Raw genomic sequence first — 18,081 nt, 5'->3', positions numbered from 1 at the left:
TCCGCAAATAAAAAGATTGAGAATGACGACAACAAACTGTGCCAATGAGTCTTCTCTTGTTTTTACCCTTCTTTCATTGGTGGAGACACGTGAAACTTCGGATATAGTCGGATTTTCCCTGTTTGGGAAGGAGAGGGAACCGTACCGACTGGTTTGAAACCGACGACCTTACAGAATCGCTGAAAGTGTCGTCGTCGGTGCGGAATCCGTTGTCGGTACGGTTTGATGTCCAGTCGGTGGGCTTGAAAGGGAAACCGACCGGTGCGGCACCGACGAAATACAGAATACGGCCCCAGATACAGCGAAGCATCAATTCACAAGACTCCTATAACCAGTGGCGCCGACTCCATGGGGCTTCAGGGGGCCCGAACTCCCTCAAAAATTCGTTATGGGTGTGAGGAAAAATGTCAGGCTTGTCGATTTTCCCCTGAATGTCCAGATATCGAGATTGTAGTTATAAGGATAGTAATGTTTATCATACGACTCTTATAAAATGCTTAAAAAACTTAAAACTCACTATGTACTTATAAAATTTCCTGAGGAATGATCCCCGGTTTGGGCCCCCCCAATATTTTTTATAAGTCGGCGTCCCTGCCTATAACCCACTGTCGTAGGCAAATTGAGGGGGGTTTTGCAGGTTACAATATTCCCTGGTATGTAATTACTTAATGATTGATTACATTTTTAAAACGCAACGCAAAACGTAGCACTACTGAAAGAATTTCAAGGTTCGGGACACCTTCAAACGTTATTTTGAGATGAATATTCTTCAATATTCCTGAAACCCCCTGTTCCATGCGGTGTTACCTCATTTCAGGTGTTCCATTCCCCCTTCAGCAGCAGGACTTCAGATGCATTATCCAGTGACGGCGCTAGCAGATGCGGGGCTAGGGGCGAACCTTCAGTGCGGGGCCCTTCACTTAAAATATTAAACTCTATACCCCACCTACAAACTCGAGCATTTTGAATCCCTACCACTCTCTGGCTAAGTATGTGTTCCCCTCCCAAATTCAGACTTCGTAATTACGCTGTTATGATACCATCACGCAGTTGAGTTCAAAATAGTGTAATACAAATAAAATTTATAATTATATTTATTCATAAAATTATAACGTAAAATATAAATAAAAAGCGCGCTTTTTACTTTAAATTACTGTATCATTATTCCTTTTTCATAATATTATTTTTTGTCTATCACGGACTTAACAATACAGTAATAGCTGAAATGGCATTTTCAAACTATCATATATTTTAATTTTTTTTCACGAACGCGGGGCCCCCCAAAGCACGGGGCCCGGGGCAGTCGCCCCGCCCTAAGGCCGGCTCTGGCATTATCAATGAGAGGTGTTGCGTTCCACCAAGGCGTGGATAGCAATGAAAGGCCTCCACATAACTGTGGTCTTAACCTGCCCGTCTCCACCAATCTCTTAGCTCAGCAAGTTAGGCACATGAAAAACTGTGTGGAGGGAATATGGTGACTCTGCTGCTTGGCTGCAGACTGGTAACCCTCTTCAACATTTACACTGCAATTCATATTTTAACCTGTTTGCTCAGAAGTTGATGGTTTCTGCCAATACTCTATGGAATTTACTCATTTAAAATGAAAAATATATAAATCATTTTTTTTACCCTCCACGTCATCCTCAGACCTGAGGATGACGTGGAGGGTCGAAACCATGGTAGTGTACTAATAAAAATATTCTGTGGAAAAACAAAGTTTAATTTTTCATTCAGTATGCTCAGACTTGAGAATGACATGTAGCTGATGAAATTTATGATGAATTTACCACTATCAAGAGGACAACTTGTTGTTCATTATCCACCACGTTATGGAATGGTTCCATTATAATGACCTATAGGTATGTTGTTTTGCATTTTTTGGGCTGAATTGATTGCAAACACTGAAAAAAAGTATTCATATGGCTTGAAAATGAGCACTCCAGGCAGTCTGGACTTTCACTATGCATGAGTGACAATAAAATGACACATTTGGAGAAGTCTGCCATAAGCTTAAATTGCATGATCTATTGATAGCCAAATCCTAGGGCATTAGATACTTAGTAATAAAGAATGCTGCTATTTGGTAATATGTAATTATAAGACAAACCCTAAAAAAATTTCCATCTATACTTAATGCTTTTGAAAATCTAGTACACATGCAAGACACCAGTTTAGCTTAGAAAGCCCCTCTAGCCTGAATAGAACTGCTGTTGAAGATAAAGATCCTCTCTTTATGGTAAGCACTCTCTCGACGGAGTAAGCACATACGGAGGAGACAGAATGTATGGATGGAGTTAGTGCTTAGCGGGGAGGGGATGTTGAAAATGGTGTTAGAGGGTAGAGTGTTAGGGAAAAGAGGGAGGGAAAGGAAAAGAATAGGATTTTTAGATGGATTGAACGGGAGTAGGCCTTACAGTGAATTGAAGAAGGTAGCGCTGGAACGAAAGGGAGGCTCCCATATCACTTCTTTAGTACTCCATGGAAACCTACCTTAATCGGTAGAATACTATAATAATAATAATAAAGTTAAACCAAAACAAGCTATTCTGCAACACTGCAACACCAAGATTACATATACGTCTGCCGGCTGGCACAGTGATGTCAACTCACTAGATACGTCGCTCTGCGCATGCTCGGGCGGCATCCCAAGACTTTCATAAGGCACAACTTAGACGCATCATAGCACCAGAAGCCCCCACCACTACTACTCTCCATATAACTGGATGGTGATGGAGTGGGACATTCTGGCCAGTGCCCCACGGCTACAAATATGAACTTCTCGTGCTATTTTTGCGTGTTTTTCGTAAATTTTCGATGTATGCGATAGAAAAAAAACTTTGGTTTATAATATGTATAATTATAATTGAATGTGTACTTATTTTTTTTTTTCTTTTTCAAATCTTGGGTAGGGCAGCGTCCGAGAGTCCTTATGCACAAGCCGCCACTGGTTTAAAATACAGCCCATATATGAGAAATCTGAGCCAAAAAATATATATAGGAATCCTCATAAGTTCAGAGGGAAATATATTCTAGAGATCAAATGAAAAAATATAGGGAAATTATGTAAAAGCCAAGGGAATTCTAACAAAAGCTCATGGGGTATATGTTTACAAAAATTGTGTTTAAAAATAAAGAGGTGAATTTGTAAAGCAGAAGTGGCAGATTATTTTATCTAATTGACATGTTATTTTTGGTGTCTTTGATGAAATAGAAGGTATTGGGCTTTTATTTAGGCAATTAGAGATGAAAGGTAAGTGATTATTTGAACTTAGTGAAAAAATCACTTAAGCACGAATCACACCATGAGCGTACCCAGCAAGGGGCAAAGCAAAAATCACAAATGCCTTTAAGGAAAATAATATTTTTTCAAGCAGATAATTTTAAAAACTAATAAAGAGCTGTTACAGTTTCCTTAAAATGTTGATTTCATTCACCTTTTCCATGCTTAAATCTTACCTATAACTTGAACAACAATGGATTGCCCCGCCCCCTAGTTTTGATCCTGGGTATGCCCTTGAATCACACAATCATTTTTTCCATCCCTCAGAATAACAACAACAATAACAATTTAACAAACAACAATAGGTTATCAGGGACCAAAAGAGTGATCACTCAATCCATAATTTACTAAATCACACAGTCATTCCCCCATCCCTTATTCTGCAACTGTCTGTATTTGGAGCTGTCATTCAATTAAAAACCAAGTGTGACGTTACAATCACAGTTAGTGGCCATCAGTGGGGTGGTCAGGAATTTCGTTCAAAGCGGGGGGTCCAAAATTGGGTGAGAAAATTTTTGAAAAACAGGATACTAAGTGGAAAGTTTTAAACTAATTTTAACGCTTTCCATAATAAAAAAAACTTCATTTGTCAGAGAAATCTTTTGTGAATGCATGATTTTTCAATACTTTGTTTTCTTTTATGTAGGAAAGTAATTGTGTTTTTATATTTCGGGGTGGGGGTTAGGACCCCCCAAACCTCCCCCCTGGATACGCCACTGGCAGCCATGCATTCTGATTGGCTAAGGACAGTGTCAGCGATGGTAAAAGGAACATATTGAGCAAAAGAAAATGTGATGGGATTTCCATCCCTTGAGCCATAGTGGAAAATGATTGAGTGAAAAGGTCATTTTTTCTGCCATCATCAGAGGGATCTCTAGACTGTCCCTTGAAAGAGATGGAAAAAAATGATCATGTGATTCAGGCTTTAGGGATAAGGTGACGAAAGTTTATTAAGGATGTAATAATGGCCATGAGGTCTATAGTAGCAGGGAGCCAAGAGAATAGGGGAGATATGCTGGCTTGTTTCATGCAGTAACGGATAAAGGAAAAGCTCAAAAGATATTTTGAGCTATCTACACTTTTAACGTAGTGAAAAATAATCAAGTTACAAGCAAAATTTATGACAGCTTTATTTAAACCGATTATAGGCATATACAAAACAATAAAAGCTATCTCAGGATATAAAAAAAGTTACAATGGTCGTTCTGCGATGTTTGGCGATTCAGGTACCTACCTACGAAGGTTGTACCAAAAGTAAGGTTCCCAATGAGCTACAATGCTGAGCGAAGGTGATAGGCTAAATCCCACAACATTGCGGTGCACAGTGGTTCCCCTATTCTCGAGTCCGCCAGTCCGCAATTCACTTTGTTGCTCATTATTGGCTTAGTAACCATCAACAATTAAAGTGATGATCCCCGTCCCCGCCAACTGTGAGGATAGAGCAATAATCCGATTTCTCCTTGCAAGGAAGTTACCGCCATTGGAGATTCATCAGCAACTGACTGAACTTTATGGTGAAGAGTGCATGTCCTTTCAGCTCGTCCGCAAATGTTGCAGGGCTTTTGCTGAGGGCCGCACGGAAGTTCACGATGAAGAACGGAGTGGAAGACCGCTGGTTTTGGATTGTCCAGAAGATCGACAGTGAGCTACTCAAAGATCGGAGGGTCACTGTCAGTGAACTTGTTGAACGCATTCCTGAAGCTTCCCACAGCACAATTGAAAGAACTTTAACAGAAATGCTGGGTTATTGCAAGATGTGTGCTTGTTGGGTCCCCCGTATACTGACTGATAGACACATGCAGCAACGCCTTGACTGTGCTCGCTTTCTTCAACAATTTTAGGGGGGGAAGGAGTTGTTGGTCTCTATCGTCACCGGAGATGAAGCATGGGTATTTCATCATATCCCTGAAACAAAACTTATGTGGCAAACGCTGCAAGAGCGACGATGAAGTCCGAGCAGAGGTCGCACACTTCCTCAATGGGTTGGCGGGAGACTTCCTCAACTAAGGGATAGAAAAGCTGGACCACTGTCTTTAAAAGTGTGTCGAAAAAAATGGAGACTACGTTGTAAAATAATCAAAAGTGTAAGCTTTACAACGATGTGAAAATTAATATAAATAAACAAAGTTTTGTATTTGTAAAAAATATGGGAACCTTACTTTTGGTACAACCCTCGTATATGTTTCCACCACTGGTTTCATGGATATTTTAAAGTTTGAAAGATTGGACTGGTTAAAGTCAATGTGCAATTCTAAGGATAATAGACATGAATTGGAGGGTTTGCAAGTTTCATTTTCAAATCGTTGCATTCATTATGGAGCATAGAGTTGTGAGGGACCAGAAACCTGGATGTTGAGGAAGGAAGAAGGGAACAGGCCCAAAATGTTCAAGGTGTCACTATGCAGGGAAATGGGAAAGGTGTAATGGGCAGAGAGAAAATGTAACAAGGAAGTTCTAGGCATGGTAAAGCAGGAGAGGTAACCTCTGAAGGAAATAAAACAATGGAAGAACAAGTGGATGTAGTAGCGCAGCAAGGGGTTTTGGGGCATAAATCCCCCCTCCCCCCCTCCCAGAGCTCAGAAATTTTTTTAAGTTTAATCCATTTTACTTATTTGGGTCAGAATTACTTATAGAATAGAGTTAGGATTAATCAAATATCCCTCAGAGAGCCGTAAAACCCACCATTTTGAACCATTATTCTTAATTTTTTTTTCTGGAGGAGGGCCCCCGCAACTCCTGCTTACCCTGGCAGGTATGCAATACCCCCACGCCCGTAAGTACTAGTTGCGCCTAAAACCCCCCCTAGCCTTGATTCTTAGCTGCACCCCTGAGTGGATGAAGTATACAATGAGAGATGAGGGGATTCTGAAAACAAAGATGGAGGGATTAAAGTTGGGTTAGCAGAGATGAGGGTGCAAAAGAACAAGTTCATAGTATAGAATGACTAGTCAAATTTGTAATGTTGAAATTAAGATGTAAATTCAATACTTAAACGGAATTATGCTAGGGTGAAGGCCAAATCAGGAGGCCAAAAGGGACCTTGACCTCCCTTGACTCTCTCATCACTTCATCCATGGCAGACAAGAAACAGCTAGGGAGGTATTTAATTAACTAAATGAAGAGGCAAAGTGTAAGCACATGGTATTCCATTTTTAATAATGATGTTTAGCAAGCCACTCCAGACCCACTCTAGCCCCACTCCACGCCACTTCACTAATTATATTTTAACACTTTCCCCACTTTGAGTCTTAACCAGTGATGGCACCAGGGGTCAGCCAGGGTGAGCCCGGGCCCACCCAAATTTTTTCTGCCCACACTCTGGCCCACCCAAAAAAAGGCAAATTTCAGAATTGAAGTCCAAAGTTAAACTTAATATTATAAAATTAAAATACATTGTATACAGTTATAGGCATATGGAAAACCACTCTGTTGATTTTCTAAACAATTTTGTATTGCCCATATATTGTGAAGATAATATGAATGCACTCTAAAAAATGTGTGAAGGCCTGAGGAACAATTTATTTTTGTTATGTGGCGTGCCAGGAAAGGTGTGCCATTTGTGTAATGTCAATAAATGTTTTCAACTATATTTTTTCCTTCAGCTTTATCCGCGTTAACTCGCGGTATGGCCCACCCATGTGACACATGCTGGTCTTAACCCCTTTGCTCTCACCGAAAATTTCATTTTCACTCCCAGAAATCTCAAGCCTGATTGAAGAACGTGTCAGGCATTCTTGAATTCAGTGTCCTTTGTAAACAAATTCTTTTGTTTATATGGATAACCTAATACTGTAGAAGAAACACCATTTTATCAGGAATGATATCCATTTATTTAATCTCTAGGTAATATAAAAGATAAACTTACTCAAAATATTATAAACAATATTTTTACAAGTTATTAAAAAACAGGGCCAATATACTGACACCTTGAGTGCTTTACAGCAAAAACAGAAAGCTGATACGTATGTATTTAAGCACCTTGAGCGTCTGAGGGTTAAAAGTACTGCAGCCCTGCTAACTGGGCATTTTAAGTCATGTTTGTGCGAGTAAAAATATAGTAATATACTGTAATTTGATGAAACTTTAAAAAGCATTAAAGATGGATTCTGCCAGTTTCAAGAGATATGTTAAGCATAATAATATTACAATGAGGCCAAAAAACAAGTAGGTCGGGAACAACAGCAACATAATGACTGCTGCAGCAGCCATGAAACTCATGCCTAAGCAGCAGTGTGGTGTGGTAATTGGAGGAGGTGACCGTCAGCTAAGATCATTTGCACTATGTGGGAAGGGAGGGTGGAGATAAACCCAGCATCGTCATTAGCCTTTTGATGTTTAATATTTAATATTGATTTTGATGTTGTTAGAGAGTTGTTGATGGGAAGAGGGGAGATTATTGAGAAGATGAATAAAAGGGAAAATTCCTCTCCGTAGTAAGGCAAAAACAAACTGTATCTTTAACCTGGTAACGCCTGAATTAAAAATTTCGCCAGAACTTTTCCGTAATATTCAATTTTAAAATCAGATTAATTAGATGCAAATTTTATACTTTTAGCACAAACAGTCTTGAAGATACAGCCTGGTACATTATGGTACCGCCCTTATTGGGTAAAAAAATCGAAATTAAATAAACATTAGTAATTTCACATTTTAATGGAAAAAAACGTTAAAGATTTTATATTTTTCACAAGAAGAAAGATTCATTCATCATTCATCCAAAATTACTCCAAAATGTCAAATCTTGCTTAAAAAAGCAAACTTTTCTGAAAAATGTAATTATAAACATGCTTATCAGTTTAAAACTCTCAAAATCCCAAACAAATTACAATAAATAATAAAAAAGGGTTTGTTCAGTATTGCACTACCAGCTGGTACCATATTGTACCGCTAGGCATTAACGGGTTAACACTTAGATAGCTAGCGACGCAAATGTGTGTTGCCAGGCTACTTGTGGGATTTGCGAATGACGTGCATGTGGGTTGCTGGAATTCTGGTTATGTTTTATGGAAAGTAATGCTCTCTAGCCTCGCTAGCAGTAAGCAGTGGCTCATGATCGAAGGCATGGCTCATGTAGTGCACAATTTAAAGACTTTATAATTTTATAATATGAAAATGAAAATAAAATATCTGTAAAAGTTTATTATAAAGTGATTTTTGAAAAATACAAAAAAATGGCCAGCACTGAGCTGAGAACAGGGCATTGCCTATTCAGCACTCAAATTGTTAAGAAAATAACCTCTTAACTGCTGGATAAATTGAAAATACGCCAATCTTTAACCCAGGAAAGGATGCATGAGGTGTATATCATCCTATGGTTCTTCTTTATTTAATGAGAATAATTATTAGTATCAATTTGATTCGGTGGACCTAAAAAAGGACACAGCATAACTATATCACTCCAAGGAGAGAGAAAATTAAGTATTTTCTTTAGGGTGTCAATGACACCCCACACGCCTTCTAATGTTACATTTCACCTCGTGCCCTCTCCTGGGTTAAGGTGGCCTTCCAGAGAAAGTTTTTATTTCTCCAGCTTAAGATAGAGTAAAAAAATCAATGAAAATTATTTAAAAGCCACATGTTCATGAATACCAGGCATCAAATGCATTATCACCAGAGATTGTTGCAAAGCACAAAGGCGACCTGGAAAATGATGTACCTCCCCCCCATTTTCCTCAAAACAATAAGATCATAATCCATCCCTGTTTCAGGATGGTGCTCCTAATCTATTATATCCTGTTCCTGCATCAAGTATCGTGTTAATGAAATGCATGAGGTGGCATATAAATAACAATTATCATCATGGATTGTAAGCTCTGTCCAAGCTTTCATTCTTCATAAGTTGGCGTTTCTTTTAATTTCGCTCTTCTTTTTAAGCAAAGTATTATATGTTACAAGTAAAGGCCTTAAGAAAAATAAATAGCATAATGATTTCCTGATAAGAAGCACTGAAAAAATAAAAATTTTTACTTGAACAGGCATTGTTCCACAGCTGGGCAGAAATCATTTTTTAAATGTGTTGGAAAGTACGAAAAAATATTTGAAATAAGTGGTGTAAATAATAATGGAAATTAGAAATGGTATGTTAAAATTCATAAAAAAACTACCCTTTCTTTAATAAAACCTGAAATGATGTACATCTGCGAAAATGGCAGAGGTCTGCAGGCAAGTTTTTGCATACTCTTTAATAATAATAATAATAATAATAATATGTAGTATTTATTTGCCCAGAGATCAATTACAGCATTGTGCATTAATATAAGGCACGTCAATGAATTGCACAAAGTGCATGTACAAGATAATATAAAATACAAACTTAAAAAATGGTATGTAAAACTAAAATTAATCACTCATTCCACTCCTTTAAAAATTTGAATCAAAGAATTCTTTTAAAGAATAAAACATTTTGGAGAGGAAAAAATTCAACACCTTTTTCCTAAATACTTCAGTACCTATCTTGGTTTTGAGGTCCAGGGGTAAATGATTGTAAATATTTAACCCCATGGACATTGGTCCATGCTTTTCAATAGTAGTCCTAACAAAATTTGGGTGAAAGTCCTTATGCCTTCTGGTATTATAGTTATGAATCCTATCATTTGTCACATAGTGTACTAGATTTTTTTGGACAGACACACAAACAGCATACATATAAACACTAGGAATTGGTAGTAACCGAAGTCTCTTAAACAGCGGGAGACATGGTGTATGCACTGGAACATTGCACATAAGTCTTATTACATGTTTTTGTATCTTGAAGATAATGTCTGCATGGGGAGAGGAACCCCAAAACAGGATGCTAAACATCACTTGGGTATAAAATTCACCATGGTAAATGGCTAGCAGTACTTCAGGACTTACTGTCCTCCTTATGCTTCTTATAAGAAAGCATAATGAGCTTAGCTTACTACGAAGTTTGTTTATGTGTTCATCCCAAGAAATAGTATATGGGTCAATGTTAGTCCAAGAAATTGTGTACTGAGGATTTGTGGGATACAGTTACCATCAATGTCCACGGAAATCGGAGCAGGGGCTTTGTTCTTAGTGGTGAAGTGTATTAGACCAGACTTGTTGGCATTCAGTATTAGATGATTTTGGAGGCACCAATCAGACAATAAATTTGTGACACGGTCCGCCCTCTGTGATAGGATATTAACCGAAGGTGCTGATAAAATAATATTGGTATCGTCTGCGTATAACACAGGTTCTGCTCCTGGCACTGATTTCACTATTTCAGGTAGATCATTAATATATATCAAAAACAAAATTGGGCCAAGAATGGAGCCTTGGGGAATGCCAATGGTGACTGCTTTTTCGGGGGAGACAAACTGAGAGCCATTTTTTGACAGGACAACATGTTGGCTGTGTTCACTCAAATAAGATTTTATCCACAAGTAGGGAATTCCTCTTAACCCGTAACTTTTTAATTTATTCAAAAGTACTTGGTGGTTTACTAGGTCAAACGCTTTTGAGAAATCAAAAAATAAGCCTAGTGTCTCAGTTTTATTATCTAGGTTGGATAGAATTTGGTTCACCAAGTAGTAAGTGGCCGTGGATGTAGATCTTGATTTTCTGAACCCATTCTGAGAGGTATGGAGAAGGTTGTTTTTTTCCAGGTATGAAATCAGCCGTGCATAGAAAACTTTTTCAAATACCTTTCCAATTTGGTTCAATAGAGAAATAGGCCTGTATGAATTCATTTCTTGCTTAGAGCCTTTACCTTTATAGATAGGTATGACTTTGGCAATTTTGAGAGCATTAGGGAAGATCCCAAGTCTTAATGACTCATTAAGAAGAAATATTTATGGTTACTGATAGTAAGGATTGACTTCTTTATAACTGTTGCTGGAATACCGTCTAAACCTGAACTGTTTTTGTTTGGTAAGTTATTTACAATTTTAGTCAATTCAAGTTCAGTACAAGGGTCAAGATATAATGAGTTACAAGGGGTGGGGATTGATGAGCAATAGTCCGGATTTACTGGATTAGTGATTGTCTGATGAGAGAGATAAAAATTATTAAGAGTAGATGCGATTTGGGAATAGCCGGAAATACTGTATCCATGGGAGTCCAGGATCTGAAGATCAATATGATGGCCACTCGGGCCCTTTGACTCTTTGATAATCTTCCAGATTTCCTTAGATTTATTTCTGGAATTAGCAATCCTGCGGTTATTAAAAGATCTCTTCGCAGATTGCAGTATTATTCGATAGTTCTTTTTAAGGGCAGCATATTCCGTTCGGTCAACTGGATCACTTTTGCTTTTAAAGTGCTTAGCCATAGCTTTCATGTATCTTGAAAGATATCTAATTTCGTCAGTTACCCAACGATTTTTACCTGCAGTCGTAGAAAGTGGCCCTTTGGGTTTTTCGAGAACCAAGGGAAAACAGACGTCAAAACAATGTAGGAAGACCAGGGCCGGCCTTAGGGCGGGGTGACCGGGGCGACCGCCCCGGGCCCCGCGTTCGTGAAAAACAAAAAAATAAAATATACGATAGTTTTGAAAATGTAATTTCAACTATTACTGTATTGTTAAGTCCGTGCTAGACAAAAAATAATATTATGAAAAAGGAATAATAATGCAGTAATTTTTATTGTGCAATTGCGTTTGTCAGTACAGTAATGTGTCGTGTGAGTGATAACAACGAGTGAGAGAACTTGACATGAGTGAGAGCGGGTGCTTTTGAATTTTATGAATAAATATAATTATAAATTTTATTTGTATTATACTATTTTGAACTCAACTGCGTGATGGTATCATAACGGCGTGATTACAAAGTCTGAATTTGGGAGGGGAACACATACTTAGCCAGAGAGTGGTTGGGATTCAAAAGTTTGTAGATGGGGTACAGAGTTTAATATTTTAAGTGAAGGGCCCCGCACTGAAGGTTCGCCCCTAGCCCCGCACTTGCTAGGGCATGCCCTGAGGAAGACAGAGTAGAAGTAGCTGAAACTTTTGTCAAAAGAATCTTGCCTGTACATCTCAGACCAATCCTTTATGTCGACCTTTTATAAATTGATTCTTTTTGTAAAATTGTGAGTGAAAAGTGATTATAGGTTGATTGTGATGATTATTACATTAACTCAAAAGCTCCCGCGTTTCAAAGTTTTCTCGGTTACTTCTGTTTTAGACTTCTAGATGGCAGTAAGTTAGCAGCGCTACATGAAGTTTGAGAAAAATCCGCGTGGCGTCGCTTTCGCATGAATGAAGATGAACGGCGGTATGGATGAGAGGCGCCACTTCGGATTTGGATACGCGGTTGTTCGGTGTTGTTGGTTGATAGCGGTTCAAGTGGTAGCCCCAAAGTGACATCGCGGAGTTCGCTGCTCAGGACTTCAGAAGGATCCATAAGAAAGTAAGTATTTTCAGCAATTTAATTTATACCAACCTCTCTTTATTCGCAATTTATTTATTTTTTCTAAAAACTTCTGTTATCAATTCGTAACGAGTGATCATTACGTGTTTTCATTGCTCCGGCGTAGTGTCGTTGCACGGGGTCTTCATTAAGGATCATTTTAATGCGTGACGAAAAGGAAATTCTGTTTTTGGTCTCCGATAGGCGCAGTCATAGCTGAAATACACGTAGAATTTCAGCGCCGATTTTAGTTCCGAATACAATTGGCCGATACTCCGCGATGAAGTGCCCCAGAACAGACTTTGTTTACTTTGCGGAATAAGAATTTATTTTTCGAGGTAACGGTGACTGAAAAACTTAAAAATTGCAAGAAAATTGTAATGCCGTACCGCTCCAAGTGTTGACTTAAATTTAAAACAAAATTCTACGCAGACAAGAATGATACGTAATGGTGTTTATAATAACTAAATATTAGGCTCACACTCTGCGCAGAAGTGTACTACTATAAAAGTAATGGCATCTGATTTCAAAGATTAAAGAAGCTGTCTACTTTTAGTTTTAGGGAAGTGAATTTATTTATTTTTTTGGATTCGGCCCATGAAAACGCTGAAAGTGCAAGGGAGGTGCGATACAGCTACGCTCCTTTAGCCGACAGATTTTCAATGCAGAGGTCAGCGGGTCTACGTTCACGAAAGTCACTCTATCCGCGTAGATACACAAAATCTGTAACATGGGAGGATGTATAGCAAAAATTTTCTCTTCGAGTAAAGATCATGATGACTTGTAATTGTTCTGGACAAGGAAAATTGTGGAATGAAAGTTTTGCATGCCGTTGGTGTTTCCCTACACGTGTGTCCTGGTACTCGTAGGCGTGACGTCAAAACGATTACGCATGACCCAGACAAACAATTTTATTCGGTTCCCACGCCCATAGGAAAATTAATTTTCCATCGTCGTCTGCAATTTTGAAGACAACTTCTTGTCTCTGTTCTCAAAAGTAAAGTATTTTACCTCGGAAATCATATCATTAATCACGCATCTCACTGACAGGCAGTTAATGAGATGTGCAATGACTGCGCTTTGAAACTGAGAGCGTTTTTTTTTATCTTGTTTACTCTCCTCTCTACTTACAATTAGAGGCGTCCAGTGGTTTATGACAAAAACAATTAGCGAGCCATTGCTATGACACCGAACAGGTCTCGTGAGTATCATTGGCGTAATGGACCGCTAAAACTATACCCTTAAGTTAAAGGTAATTAGCTCAGAACTTGGCGACGTCATCCAGCGAAGAGAAGTTGGGGGATAACTGGTAGGTATCTTAGATAGAAAACTAAGCGTACGCTATGCGCAGTCATCGCAGAACTTTGCAGGCTTAAAAAGTGGAGAGAGGAGGAGACAGGGGAAGAAGTAAAAACGAGACACCATTCACCCACCTCCAATCTGATACATCGTAACTTCCGTCACTTTTGGGCAGAATTCTAAGCAGAGATATTATACTTTCATAATGGTGCTCTGGACCGAGGCCATAGTCGACGTTATATTTAAGTGCTGAGTAAAACAGAAACCTGATTAACCAATTGCGTTTATAAAGAGGCTTCCGGTTGGGACAGCGGGTGTAAGTGCTTATTTTAGCCGACGTTTTGAATTTTTTAAGGCTTCATTGACAGCCCTTAGGACGACCCTTTTGTAAAGGCCGTATTACACGGTACATGGAATTGCGCAATCTGACGTACGTGCGAAGGCGCAATCAAAATTGCGTCTTGGTAAGCGGTGAATTGCTAGAACACATGCGAGAATGCGTGGATGCGAGACGGCAAAATAGCCTTCTAATTTCAAAAATGTTCTAATTTCGTTCATGCATTCGCGCAATTCCACGCCATTTTAGAAATAAATGCAGCTCTAACCTGCGCAATTCCGTGCCCCGTGTAAAATGGCCTTAAGAGTAGAAAATTCGACTATAATGGGCATTTACACTCAGTGTATCAGACGTAAAGCTCCAGGTAAACATCCGCCTCGAAACCCTAAAAGTGTATGAAAACTACGATATTCTCCACCATTTCATCTCTGTGGATACCTTGTTTTGCTCTACCTCTTCATATGGCCTAAAGTCACATGCATTCCACGGCCATAAATTTCTGCGACTCTTCCACAGCCTCTCAAAACGTGAGATCCTTCCGTTAGTTTTATCCACGTCTATGGTATTTACCAACTAAATAAGTAATTGCAATGATTACAGTAGGCTAGACAATGGTACCTAGCAATAATAGTAGCAATAAGTGGGCAATTAACACGAAGGATTTAATCAGTATTATGCGTCTTGTGGAGTCTGAGTTATCCCTCCCTGCACCAGATTCATACCACTGCCACGAAGTTCTGCGACAGCGCCACCACCCCTAAAACACAACAAGCGGCAGTCATATTTCGGGATATATTGACAGTTCCAGTTATGACTAGGTTGGTACCTAATTCCGTTGGCTAGATGATGGTTCTGTGCTCATAAAACATTCCTGGAGTTTAATTTTAGTGTTAAGTAAAATAGTAGGTTAATTATCACGAATTTTTCCTCCACATCATGCATCTATGTAGAGTCCTCACCTTCTCTCTTATACTTCCCATGGCCTCTCGAAAAACACTCGATGTATGCGAGTGCTACAAGGTTCTGGGACTCCGTCTTAACCATGGGCGTACCCAACGAGGGGCAGAAGGGGGCAGCTGCCCACCCCCCTAGAAGCAAAAATTGCAAATGTCTCTAAGGAAAATAACATTTTTGCAAGCAAATAATTTAAAAAACTAATAAGGAGCTGTTACAGTTTCCTTAAAATGTTGGTTTCATTCACCTTTTCCATGCTTAAATCTTACCTATAACTTGAACAACCATGGCTTGCCCCCCCCCCCCCCTAGTTTCGATCCTGGGTATGCACTTGGTCTTAACCCCGCAAACGAGACAAACATCTCTTATTGTTAGTTCCAGCAGTGACTAGATAAGAAGATATCTTAGATAAGTACCGAAGGATAGACAATGGTAATGAACATGTAGGTTAAACTCGGTGTTACATTTAAGTTTTGAGGAAAACACTAATTGGAGGGAGCCAGTGCGTCTTCCCCTTTCGCTGGATCTCCGTGGAGTTATCACTCAGTCCCTAACTTCCCTCATTGCACGGCATAACGTCATATGATGAGTGCATGCCAATGCCATTAAGTTCTATGCTTGAGTAGGGTAGACACTAGGTAGTGCCTTAGGTAAGTACAGTAGGATAGATTACTGTGAATTCCTCTATGTCCCTCCATTTATTCATGCAGCCTAAAGTCATACACTGGATGCATTTATTTGTCACAAAGATCTGCGTCTGCTTTACAACTCCTCAGATGAGGTGGTCCGACGTTTCTAACCCGAGATGTTTGTTTATCCGTTGCTAAGGTACACAGTACATTAGATAAGTACCTTAAGATATAGATTCCTGTGAAGTCCTCTCTGTCCCTCCATTTACTCATGCACCCTAACGTCACACGCAGGATGCATGCCATTGCCACAAGCTTCTGCGGCTCCTCCACCACCTCGGTGATTTCTGAGGCTTTCAGATCGAGATGTAAGTTCTATCCGCGTCAAGGGTAAACAGTATCTTAGATCAATACCTTAGAATAGTCCCCTTTGAAAACATTGGTGTCCAACGCAGGAGGCATGTCAGTGCCACAAAGTTCTGCGAGAGGAGATGGTGGTTTCTGAGGCTTCCAGCCCGAGACATAAGTTCTATCCGTGACAAGGGTAGAGAGTATCCTAGATCAATACCGTAGGATAGACTCCTCCAGAGCCATTGCTGTCCAACGCAGGATGCACGTCAGTGACATCAAGTTCTGCGAAGCGAGGTGGTGGTTACTGAAGCTTCCAGCCCGAGACATAAGTTATATTCGTGACTAGGTTAGGCAGTACCTCAGATCGATATAGTATGATGGGCTCTTTTGGAGAAATTGCTGTCCAAAGTGCTAGTGCCACGAAGTTCTGCGAGGCGAGTTTCCGCGGGGTAGGATCGGGCCATGCTGCACGGAGGGCGGCGTGGCGGACAGTGTGATTTTTAAGGCGAGTGACCTTCGATTGAACTCGCGCCTCCGGTGAACGACCGCTGGGGCTCACACCCGCTCGCTCGCACACAAACAAGCGGCAATAAACATGGCATTCAGCTGGGGAAGTGAGTGAGTGAGCTTGAAAGGGAGGAGAGAGGAGAAGGTGGTGCACTCTCTCTGCACGGGCGGCGGCGGCGGAGGAGGCCGGCAAATGGCTTTTGGTCAAGAGGCGCGCGCGGAACATGAATCGGGGAAGGTAGAGCCTCCCTCTCCCCTCACAAGAGCATCCCTCTCCTCGGCAGGATGGCCTTCCTGTTCCTCTCCCTTATTTCGAATACTTTTTGCATTCCAAGGCGTGTGAAACTATTAGCGCGTAACATATTACGTACATACGGTGATGAAGTGAAGGAAGGAATTTTTGTACTCTAATTTTAAACAACTGAGATCATATCGATCGTTCCTAGCCACAAAGTAACATCTCAAAAAATCGTTCCTATCAGGCGTATCTTGAATTCTAGTCCAGAAAATCGTATCTGAAATTTCGTCCGAAAAATCGCAAGTCAGAACACCGGCCGACACAGCTTCATCTCGAGAAATCAGTCCCTATAGCCGTATCTCCATCAATTTTTTAATTTTCGTTTTTAGAATTTGTTTTACATTATTTTTTTTTATTTTATACATTTTATGAAAAAGCAAGATTTTCGTGTCTCATCCATAAAAATAATTTTTCTCGGTTTTGACACGAAGATACTCTCGTGTGTCGATGAGGACTCAAGATTGGGTTGCGTAGTTCATCTCAGATTAGGGATCTTCATACCGTCAGAGGTGGATCACGTAAAGAAATCACTCAAAATTCAATTAGGTAAAGTCCATTTAATCATTAGGCAGTTTCTTACCAATTAGGTAAACGCCATTTAATTATTAGGCAAATAGGCAGATACTTGGAATACAACAATATGGTATTTTTGACATTATTTCACGGATTTCGTTTAGAAATTATAATTTAATAGAAATAAATGAAAATAGAATAATGGTATGTGAAGGTAAATTTAACAATAAAATCAAATCAATAAAAACTTAAAACATAAGATACGCAAGGGAAAAATGGGTAGATGACTGATGTGAAAGAGAATGACTTATGAATGATTTAACCGGAGACGTAAAGGAATATGTGCGAGGGGAAGGAGTTCAGAAGAGAGGAAATACGGAGGGTGTTGTGAGAAATTTAATAAGAAACTAAATAATGGGGCTTAATTACGTTCAATGTTAGTGGTTTAGAAATTCCACAGAGGAGCAATCATTTGTCTCGAATGGGATTCGAACTCGGTTCGAACGATCTTCCGAATTCGCGCCAGTAATTCTTTACCCCGATGATCCGTTCTGATTCGCTGA

At 39.6% G+C, this 18,081-nt stretch overlaps 1 protein-coding gene across 1 annotated transcript in view; it reads left to right on the top strand.

Annotated features, from left to right (window-relative positions):
* The first annotated feature begins 12,535 nt into the window (after positions 1–12,535).
* The window catches only part of LOC124153225, a 147,160-nt gene continuing 141,614 nt past the window's right edge, over positions 12,536–18,081 (top strand). The window contains exon 1 of the mRNA XM_046526324.1: positions 12,536–12,630. The gene's annotated coding sequence lies outside the window, so the exon portion shown is untranslated. The remainder of the gene's footprint in view (positions 12,631–18,081) is intronic.

This window comes from Ischnura elegans, chromosome 2 (assembly GCF_921293095.1).
Source record: "Ischnura elegans chromosome 2, ioIscEleg1.1, whole genome shotgun sequence".
Classification (NCBI taxonomy): domain Eukaryota; kingdom Metazoa; phylum Arthropoda; class Insecta; order Odonata; family Coenagrionidae; genus Ischnura; species Ischnura elegans.
This window is presented reverse-complemented; position numbering and strand designations above follow the sequence as displayed.